The 15563-nt window shown below is 37.7% G+C and overlaps 1 long non-coding RNA gene across 1 annotated transcript; it reads left to right on the forward strand.

Annotated features, from left to right (window-relative positions):
- Positions 1–1290: 1290 nt before the first annotated feature.
- Positions 1291–8355, forward strand: LOC130543087 (uncharacterized). The gene is made up of 4 exons (XR_008958119.1): positions 1291–1369; positions 7667–7727; positions 7832–7878; positions 8282–8355. It is a non-coding gene; the product is annotated as an uncharacterized LOC130543087 (long non-coding RNA).
- The last annotated feature ends 7208 nt before the right edge of the window (positions 8356–15563 follow it).

Below are 15563 nucleotides of genomic sequence, written 5' to 3' on the forward strand. Positions count from 1 at the left end.
AGGCCCAGTTTAATCTGACCCCCTTCTCGTCATGCTTTTCTGTTTCTTCCAACAAACCATCTCTTCACTATCTCGTGAACATTCTTGATTCTGTGCCTCAAGTCATTCCAGAAACTTGGAATTTTTTCTCTTCCCCCCTGTCCAAAACTCTACCTCTTCTTCAAAGCCTAACATTTACAGCTTCTCCTGGACTGTTATGCATATTTTTCCAGCATATAACTAACTGTTCAAACGTCATTTTTCTTATTTTTCCAAAACTATTACTTGCTCCTAGGATCTGATCATATGCATTTATACTATTACCAACATTGATGTTCTTTGAATGAATATTGTTAGTTGATTAATTGATTTTGTTTAAATGATGAAATTAGCCCTTCTCTTTTTAGGGTCTCCACTTTAGACGCCCCCTTGCAAACTTAAGAATGAGTCAGGGAAACATTAAAAAAGGCTTTTACTAAACATAGCCGAAGCTGATATCTACAATCATAACACCAGCTATGGAGTTAACACTTTATATTTTTTAAGATTTTGTTATTTATTCATTTGAGAGAGAGAGACAGACAGAGAGAGCACAAGCAGGGGGAGAGGCAGAGGGAGAGGGAGAAGCAGACTCCCCTCTGAGCTGGGAGCCCAATGTGGGGCTCGATCCCAGGACTTGGAGATCATGATGTGAGCCAAAGGCAGACGCCTAACCATCTGAGCCACCCAGATGCCCCAGGAGTTAACACTTTAAGCTCGTTTATTGGGTTGACCCTGTGTCTGCTTAATCAGTTGAATCTTTAACTCATGACTATCATTGGCCACTAGGAATGGGGCTTATTTTATAGCCTCTTTTCACGTAGACTACAAAAGAGTTCCACACAAATAGGGGCACCTGGATGACTCAGTCCGTTGAGCATCTCACTCTTGATTTTGACTCAGGTCATGATCTCAAGGTCATGAGCTCGAGCCTCATGTCAGGCTCCATGCTTAGCCAGGAGTCTGCTTGAGATTCTCTTTCTCCCTCTGCCCCCACTTGCACACACACGCTTACTCTCTCTCTCTCTCTCTCTCTTTCTTTCTCAGAATAAATAAATAAAATCTTTAATAAAAAACAAAAGAATTCTACACAAATTGATCTAAAGTGTGCCTTCAGTATAATCATTGTACCTGATTTAAAAAATACTGAATGGTAAGTTTCATTAGGTTGAAGAATATGTTTTTAATAACTTATAATTGTTGCATTCTATTTTCCTTTGTTTCTAGGATTTACCTAAAAGTATTCATTATAAAAAACTTTATACTGTTGGACTTGAAGTCCCTGACAATGCTACTATTCTGCAGTTCAAAAAGTGGGTCAGAAAGTTCCTGTGGGAAAATGCAGAAAATGGTAATTAATAACTTTTAATGTAATCAAAGTGTTTTTATTTAATTGACAGATTATTTTAATAGAAATTATTTTAGACCACTTAAAGATGATGTAATATATATATTTCACTTAAATACTTATAGTTAAAAGGACATTATCAAAGATTTCCCTTTAGATTACGATGTATGCATGACCTTTACTTAAAGGAAACTTGGTTTGGAGAAAGTAAAGCATACAGAAAAGGTATTTTGAGGGATGATTCTTTGCTTTACACATGGATTCCCTACAGCATTCCTTAAGTGCTGACACCCTTGGGACAGATAAAAATATAACTCCATATTTTAAAATTGACTTAGAAATAACTTTTCTTGAAAGAATATGTAGCATAAAGTAAGGTACATCTTAGTCTTGTTGGTATACAGTTTGGCTTCATATAGAAAAGAAAGATAAAACTTAAAGCCTTATGTAAACCTTTTAACTGCATGAATGTATTTTGGGGAATGTCTTCCCTAAAAACAGAAGTATATATAAACATGTGAACAAAAATGTTCACTGATGTTTATAATATTGAAATATTGGAAGGCACCTAAAGGATCAGTAACATGAAATTGATTAAATTATGGCATGTACATACATATGGAATAATAGTTAAAAGCCAAGTAAAAGACAAATATTCAGTAATTTAGCAAAATACTTGTGAAATATTTTTAAATGACAATGTTACTGCATGATTTATATTTATAAATAACATGAACAAACATATCCAAAAAGATAAACACCACAGTATTAATAGTGGCATCTGGTTGTGATTTTTGTCTTAATAATTGTACTTCCTATGTTTTAGGTGTTTTTTTATATTGGACATATATTTCATAGTTTTATTTATTTATTTATTTATTTATTTATTTATTTATTTATTTATTTATATAAAGATTTTATTTAATTTATTTGACAGAGAGAGAGACAGCCAGCAAGAGAGGGAACAGAAGCAGGGGGAGTGGGAGAGGAAGAAGCAGGCTCTCAGGGGAGGAGCCCGATGTGGGGCTCGATCCCAGGACTCTGGGATCACGCCCTGAGCCAAAGGCAGACGCTTAATGACTGAGCCACCCAGGCGCCCCACATAGTTTTAAAAGGTTGCTTTATTTATTTTTATTTTTTTTAAAAGATTTTATTTATTTATTTGACAGAGATAAAGACAGCCAGCGAGAGAGGGAACACAAGCAGGGGGAGTGGGAGAGGAAGAAGCAGGCTCATAGCAGAGGAGCCTGATGTGGGGCTCGATCCCATAACGCCGGGATCACGCCCTGAGCCGAAGGCGGACGCTTAACCCAGGCGCCCCTATCCAAGTGTTCTTAATGCTTGGTAGTCAAGGACTTACCTTTACCTCTGGTAGAGTCTTCACCATAGACTGGAAGACCTCAGAGGTGATCTGGCCACATGAACTTCTTCACTCTAGTGATTTCCTGTTTGTCTGGGTCATAAGAGGTATTAAACTTCAAAATTCATAACTAGAACGTACCTAGGATTAATCTCAGTGGCTAATAAATGCTATTTATTGCTATCCAGCATGTCTATAGTATAGATTTCTCTGACGACACCTGCACTGTTCGGATTTCTCATTCTCTTACTCCCACTAGATCTAATTCTCTCTGGACGCCTTCCTTTCTGTCCCTACCTATGAGTCCTTCTGGGTTTCTTTTATGTCCCTTACCATGCCTGCCCCACTGGCTGATAAAATCAACTCTGTTTTCCCAACACTTTTAGTTTTCTGAACCTCTCTCTTCTCATTGTCCTTTCCCTGTACCTGAGCTAAGTAATTAAAATAAATATCAATTTTCATTTACTTTCTTGTATCAGTCTCCTGAATTAAGCAATTTTTTACACCCAGAAGTGTAAAAAGGACAAGAAACCCATTCTGGGGGTAAATGAACAGAAAGAAAAGGATGAGATTGGTACTGCCTACCTAGTTTCCTGGACTTAGGGAGGAATTTCAGGAGACAAGGCCTACTTCTTCTTGGGAAGTGGCTTATTTCTGACGCATTGCTAATGGCTCCTCTTTAACTAACTGTTTAGTAAGAGCCTGAGAAGTAGAATTGGTTTCAGGGTTTCAAGCTGATAGGAATGGTTACGATGCCAGCTGCACACAGCAGCCTTATCCTGAACCTGCAGGTTCTACTTTGTACTGTGTCTGTCCCAACAAATCAAAAAGAGGTTCATAAGCTTATTTTCCCCAAAGACTAGGCAGAGGGGAGAGGGGCTAATTGCTGTTAAACTATTTATCTTAGGAAGACAGATTTAATGAATCAGAACATTGTTCCTACTAGATACTACTGAGCAATGTAAAGTTACATTTTAGTCAATGATACCAAAAGTTTGTGATGCTTTGGGTACTAGAACATTGATATGATCTTAAGTTCTTGATTTTAAAAACCAAGTGGAGAAAAAAAAATCTGTAAAAAGAATATTTCATACATAGACTGAAAAGATACTATTAAATAACAAAAATTCAGCTGAGTAAATTAAAGATCAAATTGGCTTTATTCAGTGATTCATGAAATGGGCAGCATCTCATCTAGCAAAGAGAAGCTCCATCCAGAAAAGGAAAGGTTTTTAAAGACAGAGAGGAAATTAATAGCAAAGAACACATTGTTTTAGGTAAGGCCACCCTCCTATAGGGAATGCAAAGGGTCTATCAGATGATCTCTTTGTGCTGCCCAGCAAATTCCAAGTTGCCTGCTCTCTCATTTTTAACAATACACATATCCCTTTTTTATCTTTATTCCAAAAGTTAGTCACCGGTAGATCTTTAAGAAATATTTTCTAAATTCCAGTGCAAAAACACTCAGCCCTAATGTAATCCAACAGTCCTCCTTCTCTTCTCTTGAATGTTAGAGAAAATACCTCCACAGTGTTGGCTGGGTGCCACCATGGGTCGATGGCTAAGGGTTTCAGCTGGGTTCTTACTGCTGCTTGGCAGTCCTCTCCCTGTCCCCAGCCAGCTCTCTCATCTGCTTTTGAATCTTGCCTACATCACACTGCTTCCTTAGCTCAGGTAGCATTGTTCCCCACGTCTCAGGGAAAACAGAGGCCCCTTTCTAACCTTCACCTGTATCCATACTTGCATATTCTTCCTTCCTTCTGCTTTCCTAAGAAAAGCAGACCAGACCTCTACCTCTCTTCCAATCCTGCCTTCTTCAGGACATTGTCTTCATTTATTCTCAACTCTGTAATACCAATATATAAACAAGCACACGCCTCTCCTATGTCTTAAAATAATCCTCTCTTCTCCATCTTGCAACCTTAATTCTTTCTTTCATTCTATTTCCTTCCTCTGCCGATGACACTTTTAGAAGAGCTGTCCCCACTCATTGTGTTCATTCCATTACTGTTCGCTAAAGAGATTCTTATTGACCACCCATAATCTGATTTCTACAGCTCTCTAATTGTAGTTCAATTGGAAGATTGTAGAAATTCAAAGAATAGTTTTCCATCTCTATCTTGCTTGAATCTCTGTAAGCTTAACCTCTGCTGTTCATTCCTTCCTTAAAAATTTTCTTTTGGCTTCTATATTGTTTTCCTGGTTTTTTTTCCTACCTAAGTGTTTTTCAGTTTTCTAGCTGACAATTTCCTTTTTCAGGTTTTCTTTCTATGCTAATACCCCCCCCCCCCCCCCCGCCTTTTGTTCTACTCAAATCCTTGATGCCTGCTGTTCTTAAGAATTTGTCCTGCTTTTGGCAACTGCAAAGCTGGGGAGATCCTGGATGTCAGATCTCATTGTTCTCCCAGTCCTTCTACTCCTTCCTCAATCCCCTCAATAAAATGATTTGGTAAAAAAAAAAAAAGAAGAAGTCTTTTCACTTCACTTTGTCTCATTTTTTCCTGTTTTCAACTTTGGCCCCCTAAATCTTTATCTCTAGCACAGACCTTTCTCCTGAGCTCCATGTCACTGTTCACATGTATCTTGTATCCATCAAGGGGTTCCTCTGGCACAAACTGAACACGTCAAAAACTGAACTCTTAATCGTCCTTCTCCTGCACCTACCTCCGCAGATCTACTCTAACCCTCTCTGGTCTGGGTTATTATCATGGCCTCCTGCATAGATTTCTTGCCTCTCCTCCCACTGGTCATTCCTCCAGACTTAATTTATCTTTCTAAAATGCACATCTGGGGCGCCTGGGTGGCTCAGTTGATTAAGTGACTGCCTTCAGCTCACGTCATGATTTTGGGGTCCTGGGATCGACCCCCGCATCGGGCTCCCTGCTCAGCAGGCAGCCTGCTTCTCCCTCTCCGGCTCCCCCTCCTTGTGCTCTCTCTCTCAAATGAATAAATAAAATAAAATAAAATAAAATACACATCTGATTAGGTCATTTTCTTGCTTAAAATCCTTCAATAGTATCCCATCTAATAAGCACTAGATTCCTTAACACAGTGCTTCATGACCTGATTCTTGATTTCCTTTCTAAAAACCTCTTTTTTATATAAGTTTTTTTTTTTTTTAGTGATCTCTGCACCCAACATCGGGCTCAAACTCATGACCCCGAGATCAAGAGTTGCACACTCTTCTGACTGAGCCAGTCAGGTGCCCCTCTAAAAGCCTCTTACATTTTTTTTTCACGTGTCTCACACATCTATTTTCCAAACAAGTTCTATCCTCCTAGCATTTACACACTCGACTCTCTTACTGAAATGTTTTCCCATCTTGTTCTTGATGAATTTCCTCTCATTTCTCAAGATGATCTCAGTGTTTCTTTCAAACTACCTCTGAAACCTCCTCTGCCCCAGTGCAAATTCAAGGGCTCTTTCTTACTACTTACTACTTACTTATTACTTACTACTTACATTGGTGTGCATTCATCCTTTATTATGGTAAGTGCTTTGTTTACTTACAGCTCTTCCCTTCCTAGACTCTGAACTCATTGAGGTGCCAGATAGACTCAACTGGAATTCTGTCAGCTATCATTGCTCAGATGAAAACCTCACGTGTGTGTGTGTGTGTGTGTGTGTGTGTGTGTGTGTGTGTATAAAGCCATATGGAGATATTTGAAAAAAATATGTACGTATCAGGAAAAATGTTTCAGATAATGATCATTCTTCTACATATAAAAAGGCCATACATTAGTTCTATTATTTTTACAAAAATGAATTCCATTTCATTCAAACGACAAAATAATGAAAACAGGTTTCTAAAATCTCTTATTATGAACTGATTCTAAATATGTTCACCCAGAAATTTATGGTACTTGAAAATAATTTAAAAACTTGGAAATGTGGGTTTTAACTCAGTGTCAGTTGAAAACAATGTCCTAACAAACACTAAATGAATGCTTCCTGAATCTTCCTTCAAATACCCTCCTGAAGAAAGGTGGCAAATCAGCTCTTTTGAGAAGTTCTGGCGATTGAAGGATAGGAAAGGTGAATGTAAGTAAATACAAGTGAAGAAAAACATCAAGAGCATGTACTTTTCAAGCACTGAAAAATTTCCTCAGAATCTCCACCCAGGAGATGAATATGACTCTCAAAATCTATCTTCTCTAGGAAAGTACTCAAATTTTAACCTCATGGTGGGGAAACTCTTTAAGATAGGTCATTTCCACCATGCAGTAAAAGGTTCCTGGCCCATCCACAAAGGTCAGTAGATTCATCTTACCTTTAATTCTTCAACCATGGTATCAAATAATGTGCCTTACAGGAGAAATGGTGTCATAGATATTTCTACTAACCAGAAAGTATTAGTACATTTCATTGAATGCAGAGGCAATTAATTAAGATCAAAGAAGTATTTATTTATTATTTTTTTAAAAAGATTTTATTTATTTATTTGACAGAGATAGAGATAGCCAGCGAGAGAGGGAACACAAGCAGGGGGAGTGGGAGAGGAAGAAGCAGGCTCATAGCGGAGGAGCCGGATGTGGGGCTCGATCCCATAATACCAGGATCCGCCCTGAGCCAAAGGCAGATGCTTAACGACTGCGCCACCCAGGCGCCCCCAAAGAAGTAATTTTAAAATGATTTCTTTCTGAATAATGTCTGAAGCATGTTATTCATGATCATGATATAAACTTTGTCCTTCATTTGATTATCCTTAAAAATTCACCTTTTAATACTATAGGGCCAACACAGAAACCCTGTTTCTTTCCTGAATCTTTGATAGTGTCCCTTTAACATACTAGATTTAAATTTAATGACTAAGAATTCTACTAGTGGTAGAAGTTTTATTGAAAATTATATTACAAATTGTGTATAAAATATGTTATTTTATTATACTTTTCTCATCTTAATTTTTTCCATACTTTTTAATGTTTCTTTACCTTTTATAGATAAACTCATTGGAGTTCATTGTACCAATGGAATTAACAGAACAGGATACCTTATATGTAGGTAAGAATGATATAGGTGCTAAATTTTCAAGTCTGTCTTCTTGAGAAAATTTTAAAATTCAGCCTTACCTATCCTGTAAAATTAAAATGATATTTTTAATTCAGGTACCTTATCGATGTTGAAGGCTGGGATCCAGATACAGCAATTCAAGGTATTTTTAGAGAGTTCAGCTAAAAGGACCAATGTTATGAAAATGTCTAGTGCCATGTAAATGAGTATGGATTAAAATATGGATAATAATGATTTTTCTTTTTTTATTCTAGTTACTGCCTTTCTGTTAATACCTTTTCAACTTAATACATTTTAACTAGATTTTTCATTTAGCCATTTACTCAAGAAAAAAAAAAAGAACACACAGGAACATTAAAAATTAAGGTAGTAATGTTTTTATATTAAAAATACCTATAAATTTTTAGGATCTCATCACTGTTACCATAATAAATCATTTTATTATATAATCTGTTAGTTGGTGAGCAAAACCCAAGGATCCTGTCACAAAATTTATCTCGTTAATTTTAATTGGTCAACATTAATCCTTCATTGATTATTCTTAGCTTTTGGTGAGGCCCGTGGTCATCGAATAGATGGATGTGTGTACTTAAAGGATCTCAAAACTCGACCCATGAGAAGGTAAATTTTAAACTGGACTGTGAGTTGTATCTTATCCAAGGATTTTATTCCTTTAGTAAATTTCTTTCTTACCCTTTGCAGGTTTCTTAAATTAAGATCTTTGTTAGAACTCTCATTGTTAAATATAAAAACCAAAAGAAAACTAATATGTATATCATTAGGACACTCTAGTGGCCATAACTGATTTTTGTGTTAAATGTATTCGGAAGTTTTAGGAAACTATCCTAAAGAATGTTAATCATAGTTGAAGTCTACCATTGTTACCCTGTCAGAAAATTCAGACCTTGTCATCTCCTAAATTTTGCATCATAGGGCATGGAAGAAATTATTTTGAACTGGAAAAGCTTTAAGTATACAGGTATTATCAGTCAGTAACCTTTACCATATCAGAGAGCCTTGAGATGCTTCTTCTAAAATGGTAGTTTTTGACTTGGTGATATGGTGGATATAGCTGGAGAATGTTTTAAAAAGACAGATTCCTAGGGCCCACCAGATAAGCTACTAATTTAATAGGTTTAGTGTGGTGTTAGGGAGAGAAGTGTCAGGAATTTGACTTTTAAAAGCTGCTCGGAATTGGGAGCCAACGTGCTAAACCATATCAATTGACTAAGTAATTCGTGGACTGCCAAAGTAATTAGTGGACTGACAACCTGAGTAAACTGAAAAGTGTACCCTTTAGTAAGTAAACGATTTGACTTCCTTGATAGAACTGTTGATTATCATCTATTATAATAGTTTGAGATTGTCTTTTAGAAATAGCAGCTCAGGGGCACCCGGGTCTGACTCTTGGTTTCAGGTGAGGTCGTGATCTCAGGGTCATGAGATAGAGCCCCGCATGGGGCGCTGTGCTGAGTGTGGAGTCTGCTAACGTTTCTCTCTCCCTCTTCCTCTGCTCCCTGCCTCGCACATGCTCAAACTCTCTTTCTCGCAAATAAATAAATAAATCTTAGAAAAAATAGAAATAGCAGCACGGTTTATTTTATAGTAGTGTAGATAAAAGATGCAGTTGCTTCTTGTGATCTATACTGATTCATGATACTAGGACTATTTATCATCATAGAGGAGCATATTTTTCTTTGGCAAGAAATCCTGTACCCACCTTATTTGTAAACTACACCAAGCAGGACACCTGGGTGGCTTAGTTGATAAGCATCTGACTCTTGATCTCAACTCAGGTCTTGATCTCGGGGTTGTGAATTCAGTACCCACGTTGGGCAGAGCCTATTTAAAACAAACAAACAGAAAAACCCACATCAAGCAGGGGCACCTGGGTGGCTCAGTCGGTTAAGTGTCTGCCCTTGGCTCAGGTCCTGGGATGAGCTCCCTGCTCAGCGGCAGCTCTGCTTCTCCCCCCTCCTCTGCCCCTCCCACCTCAGCTCATGCTCTTCCTCTCTCTCTTTCTCTCAAATAAAATGTTTTCAAAAACTACATCAAGCAAGTTACTTAGACAAAAATTTTAAGATGGGCCAGGATACAACTTGCTTGTTATTCACTTTGAGAGTGAAATTTAGTAATTAAATATTTATCGCATATTTGATATATTCTAGGCACCATTCTGGATGCTGGTGATATAGCAGTGAACAGAACAGACTAAAATATAGAGCTTACATTCTAGGTGGAGGCAAACAATAAACAATTTAAATAAGTAAAATATGTAGCTTGTGATGCAATGTTAATTACTATGGAAGAAAGCAAACCTGGAAAGGGGAATAGAGGATGTCAAGGTAATGGTGGGGAAGGTTGAGATTTAGAAGGATCACCAAGGAAGGCCTCACTGGTGAGGTGTGAATATGAATAAAGTCCTGAAGGAAGAAAGGGAGCAATCCATGTGATTAGATTTGACTTTTGACCCTACCCAGCTTGGACCGCCTTGTCAGCCATCTTCAAAGTCTAGATTCATTCATTCATTCATTCCCTTGACTTTCCATTCTGCCAGTATGGTAATTCCCAATTTTGGGAATTTTCAACAGCTTCCCTATCCTGAGCTGATAAGTATCATAGTCAAACTATGTTAAATTTAGCTATAAATTAAAATTATTTAACCCTCCTTTACTGCTGATGTTTGTTAAACTAGACATTAACGAAGAGTAAGTGGAGAGAAAATGCAACGGTAAAAAAATGGGCAGTTAGAGACCACTTGTTAGAGAAATTTGGCAGGAAATGGAAAGAGGATAAACATCTTTAGGAAACTGTAGGATCTGTTTGCTCATTACTATGACCATACGACAAGTGTGAATGATACTCTGACTAACCATTCCAGAACTTAAGCAATAATATAATATCTGCTATTCTGTGCTTTAAAGTCCTTTGCAGATTATCTACAAATACGAGACTAAGCAACATTGCCATCTTATAAAAGCCACCGACTGACCATGACCTACTTCCCCAGAGCCTTGGCCCTTAACATAAATTTAGCCAGGGACTACTGGTTGCAAAAAAAAAAAAAGATATGTAAAGCAGTGCCCAGACTGAGCCGATGCAAAAGAAAGTTACTTTTGGAAAGACTTTGTAAGCTCTAAAATTGAAATAAAGACCCAAAGTCCCTTCCTGTTTGTAGTTCCATCCCTCTCCTTAACCCAGAACTGTAACTGTTCACATACATATAAGGAGAAAGCAGTGTGGATTAGAGAGAATTTTATTGGAGAGAATTTGTTGCCACCTTTACCTTTTTCCTGAAAATTCTTTGATCTGATCATGCTTTGAAAAACTCTTGAAATTCATACACCAAATAGGTAAAGTAGACATTATTTACTTATAGCCTTGCTTTTAGAGACTAAGTAAATTCAGAATCTGAAGGTATAATTTCTTATGAAATTCCTATGAATAAATTCGGAGTCTGAAGATATTTCTTATGAATAAAAACGAAAGCAAAATCTGAAAGTTTTCTGCTTGCCTTTGAGCCAATTGCTAATTCTTTTAAAAAAAATATTCTCATTATGATTAGTCACTCATAAAAAGAAAGTATTTCTTGTTCAACTTCTACATTTTAACTATCCAGAATTCATCTGGCCCATAGAAAATTCTACCTACTACCCTCCCAAAGGATTGTATTTATTGAGAATTTTAGACTTGGAGAAAGTAAAAACTTTCTTCCAAAGTTTAGTAAAGTTTTTATAGCCAAGTAGATGACAGCTAAATACCTATTGTGGGTCTGAGTGCTCGCTTGATGTTTTACTCATTAGGTTCGCAAACACCTAATCATTGTCTGTTCTGCCCTTCAAAGCTTCAGCTTTAAATACTTCAGAAACTCTTCACATAGGGCACCGTGACTATGGGCTTGTTAGTTTTTCTTGCCTTTTCCATTTGGGTCTTGGCTTCAGTGTGAACCTGGCTTGGTCCTAAAGATTGTACATTCTGTAAAGGGCAGCAAACTGTTTCTTAAAGAGCCAGATTGTAAATACTATAGGCCTGGAGGCCATGTATGTCGTCTGTGTCACAAATCTGCCATGGTAGCCTTTAAACAGCCATAGACAACATAAACAAATAGTCTGTGTTCCAATAAAACCTTATTTACAGAAACAAATTGCTTAGCTTCCTAACCCCTGTTCTAAACTGTTCCCATTTGCTGTGGGTTAATTTTATTTCCTTCCTCGGTGCTGGAATAAAATATGTCTGCACTTTGTCTTGTCATACATGGAGAATATGCTGTACTGTCAGTTTCTCCAGGTTACTATCCTGGTATCTACCTGAATCTTCTAGATGTCTTAAATACCTGGCTCACATTATCTTTTTTTTTTTTTTTTTTGAGTTGAGATTCGTAAAACATGAAGTTAACCAATTTAAAGTGAATGATCGCATGGTGGTTAGTACTTTACAGTGTTGTGTGACCGCCACCTTTATTGAATGGAAAACATCTTCATCACCCCGAAAGAAACCCCATATCCATAAAGCATCTGTTTACCGTTAACCCCTTTCCCCAACTCCTGGCAACTACCAATCTGTGTTCTGTCTCTATGGGTTTAGCTATTCTTGATAATTCATGTAAATGGAGTCATACAATAGACCTTTGGTGTCTGGCTTCTTTGACTTAGCACCATGTTGTTCAGGTTCATCTATGTATAGCATATATCAGTACTTCATTTCTTTTTGTGGCTGGGTAATGTTCCATTGTATATATACTACAATCTGTTTATTCATCCCTTGAATGACATTTGGGCTGTTTCTACCTTTTTTTTAAAAAACATTTTTAAATTTTTTTGTGGTAATTATTTTTTTGTTTAAAATCAGTTAATTAACATATAATGTATTACTAGTTTTAGAGATAGAGGTCAGTGATTCATCAGTCTTACATAATACCCAGTGCTTATTACATCACGTGCCCTCCTAAATGTCCATCACACAGCTTACCCCATCTCCCCACCCCCCTATTTCCACCTTTTTGCTATTGTGAATAGCACTGCTATGAATATATGTATATATGTATTTGAGTACCTGTCTTCAATTTTTGGATTAATTGGTATGAGAGAACAGTGATTCTTAAATATGGCTATTTGGGGGTTGCTTGAGGGTTTTTAAATGTAGACTTCTTTGGCTCACCTACACCTAGTCAATCAGAATGTCTGAAGAGGGGCCTGGGAATTTTTTATGTTTTTTTAATGCATTCCGAGTGATTTCTGTTGCCAATACGTCACATTTGGAAATCATTATAATAACAAGCTCAGGTTTCAGGATTGAAATTTATAGGCCAAACTGCTGAGCTAAAACCAACATGATGAGATTTATGGAGACAGAATTATAATCCTACAGTTGTTGATTTTTTTTTATTTTTTCTTTTATTTTTAAAGATTTTATTTATTAGGGAAAGAGAGAGAACACAAGCAGGGGGAGCGGCAGGCAGAGGGAGAAGCAAACTCCCTGCTGAGCAGGGAGCCTGATGCAGGGCTTGATCCCAAGACCCTGGAATCATGACCTGAGCTGAAGGCAGACGCTTAACCGACTGAGCCACCCAGGTGCCCCTGTTAATTTTTTTTTGAATTGTACTGACAAGATGTAGAGGCCTTAGTAGTTCAGATGAAAAAAGCGGGAATTTTATTTAATGTAGTATCATGCAGCTGATTAAAAAGTTAATGTACTTTAAAGGTCAGCATTTAAAGTTTCAGATTGAGGTGAAAGGAGATAGTAGTTTTACTCTACATATGGTTCTACCACATTGCAAGTATTGAGTTCAGTTCTATATATCATGTTTTAAATCACTGAGAAACCGAGGTGAGTGATAACCGAGTCTCCGCTCTCCTGTAACATAGCACTGGGGTGGTTAACTTCTCTCAGCACTTTGGTTTTTGACCTCCACAAAGAGAGGTATTAGTAATAGATGTGTCAGGTGCCCTTTGGCTCCCAAATGCAATGAACAAAATTTTCATTGACCCTGGTTATTGCTTTTACAGAAATGAATTCCCAGCATGCAAGAAGGGAGTGTGGGAAGTGTTAAATGTGACATAAACATTTCAGGTGTTTGTTTTTGAAGCACACAAGTAGAGATGTAGCTCTAGAGCCTAAACTTAGAGCCAAGGGCAGCAAGACTTCAACAATTTATGAAATTTAATATTTATGTAATATTTTTCCAACTTCATTGAGGAGTACTTTTCAAATACACTTGCATATATTTAAAGTGTACAGCATGGCGATTCAATACATGTCTATACTGTGGAATGATTACTAAGATCAAAATAATTAACACATCCACCACCCTACTTAACTCTTTTTTTGTGGTAAGAATGCTTAAGATCTACTCAGCATCTTTTAGATTTACAATACTGTATTATTAACTATATTCACCATGCTGTACATTAAATCCTTGGAACTTCTGCTTCTTATAACTGACAGTTTGTATCCTTTGAACTATGTTTTCTCTATTTCCCCTACCACTATCCCCGCTGGCTAGCACAATTCTATTCATTGAAATGAGCTGGGCTTTTTTGTTTTGGGTTTTTTTTGTAAGATTCCACAGAAAGTATTTGTTGTTCTCTGTTTGGCTTATTTCAGTTGGCATAATGCTCTTCAGATTTATCCATGTTGTTGCAAATAGCAAGATTTCCTTCTTTCTTATGGCTGAGTAATATTCCTCTGTGTGTGTGTGTGTGTGTGTGTGTGTGTGTGTTTGCCACCTTTTGTTTATATTCACACGCTGAAAAGGCTTTTAGGTTGTTCTCATATCTTGGCTATTGTGAATAATGCTGCAGTGAACATGGGAGTGCAGAGATCTCTTCAAAATGATGATCTCATTTCCTTTGGATAAATCCCAAGGGTAGGATTGCTGGATTATATGGTAGTTCTATTTTTAATTCTTCCAGCAATTTTCTGTAATGGTTGTACCAATTTACATTCCCACCACAGTACACAAACAACTCTGCCGATGAGGTTTGCTGGGGTTCTCCTCTCTTCCCCCGTGGGGTGAAATCCCTCCAAGGGGATCCCTCCTGGCGCCAAGCTGCTCTGAACTGGGGGATGGGGTGATGCAGGTAAAATGCTTTCTAGGCTTTTCTATGTGGCCATCCTTGGTTTTCTGAGTTCCACAAGGTTTCTACTGCTTCCTCGTTGTAGTCCAGAGCTTTCTCAGGCCATTTTTATCAGTTTGTAGTTAGTTATTATTTTGGGGATAGACGAGCATTGGCACCTCCTAGCCCTCCATCTTGCTCACATAACACCTCTATACAATATTAATTTTAAGGGATGAAAGACTGTTTCCAGCTTAGATGTTTATAATGTTACAATTTCTATGTGTGCTACTATAAAGGGATTTTTTTTAATGTAAAACTGGACATAATAGTCACCATACTTAAATCCAGTATTTACTTTTGCCAAGTATTTCTTACTGAACTGTTTATAAGAATTTATAAGAGGGGGGCGCCTGGGTGGCACAGCGGTTAAGCGTCTGCCTTTGGCTCAGGGCGTGATCCCGGAGTTCTGGGATCGAGCCCCACATCAGGCTCCTCCGCTAGGAGCCTTCTTCTTCCTCTCCCACTCCCCCTGCTTGTGTTCCCTTTCTCGCTGGCTGTCTCTCTCTCTGTCAAATAAATAAAATCTTTAAAAAAAAAAAAAAGAATTTATAAGAGGGGCGCCTGGGTGGCTCAGTTGGTTAGGCATCGCACACTTGATTTTGGCTCAGGTCATGATCTCAGGGTTGTGGGATCAAGCCCCACATCGGGCTCCACACTGGGCGTGGAGCCTGCCTGAGATTCTCTCTCTCCCTCTCTCTTTACCCCCCCC

The sequence above is a fragment of the Ursus arctos genome, unplaced genomic scaffold (assembly GCF_023065955.2).
Source record: "Ursus arctos isolate Adak ecotype North America unplaced genomic scaffold, UrsArc2.0 scaffold_7, whole genome shotgun sequence".
Lineage (NCBI taxonomy): Eukaryota > Metazoa > Chordata > Mammalia > Carnivora > Ursidae > Ursus > Ursus arctos.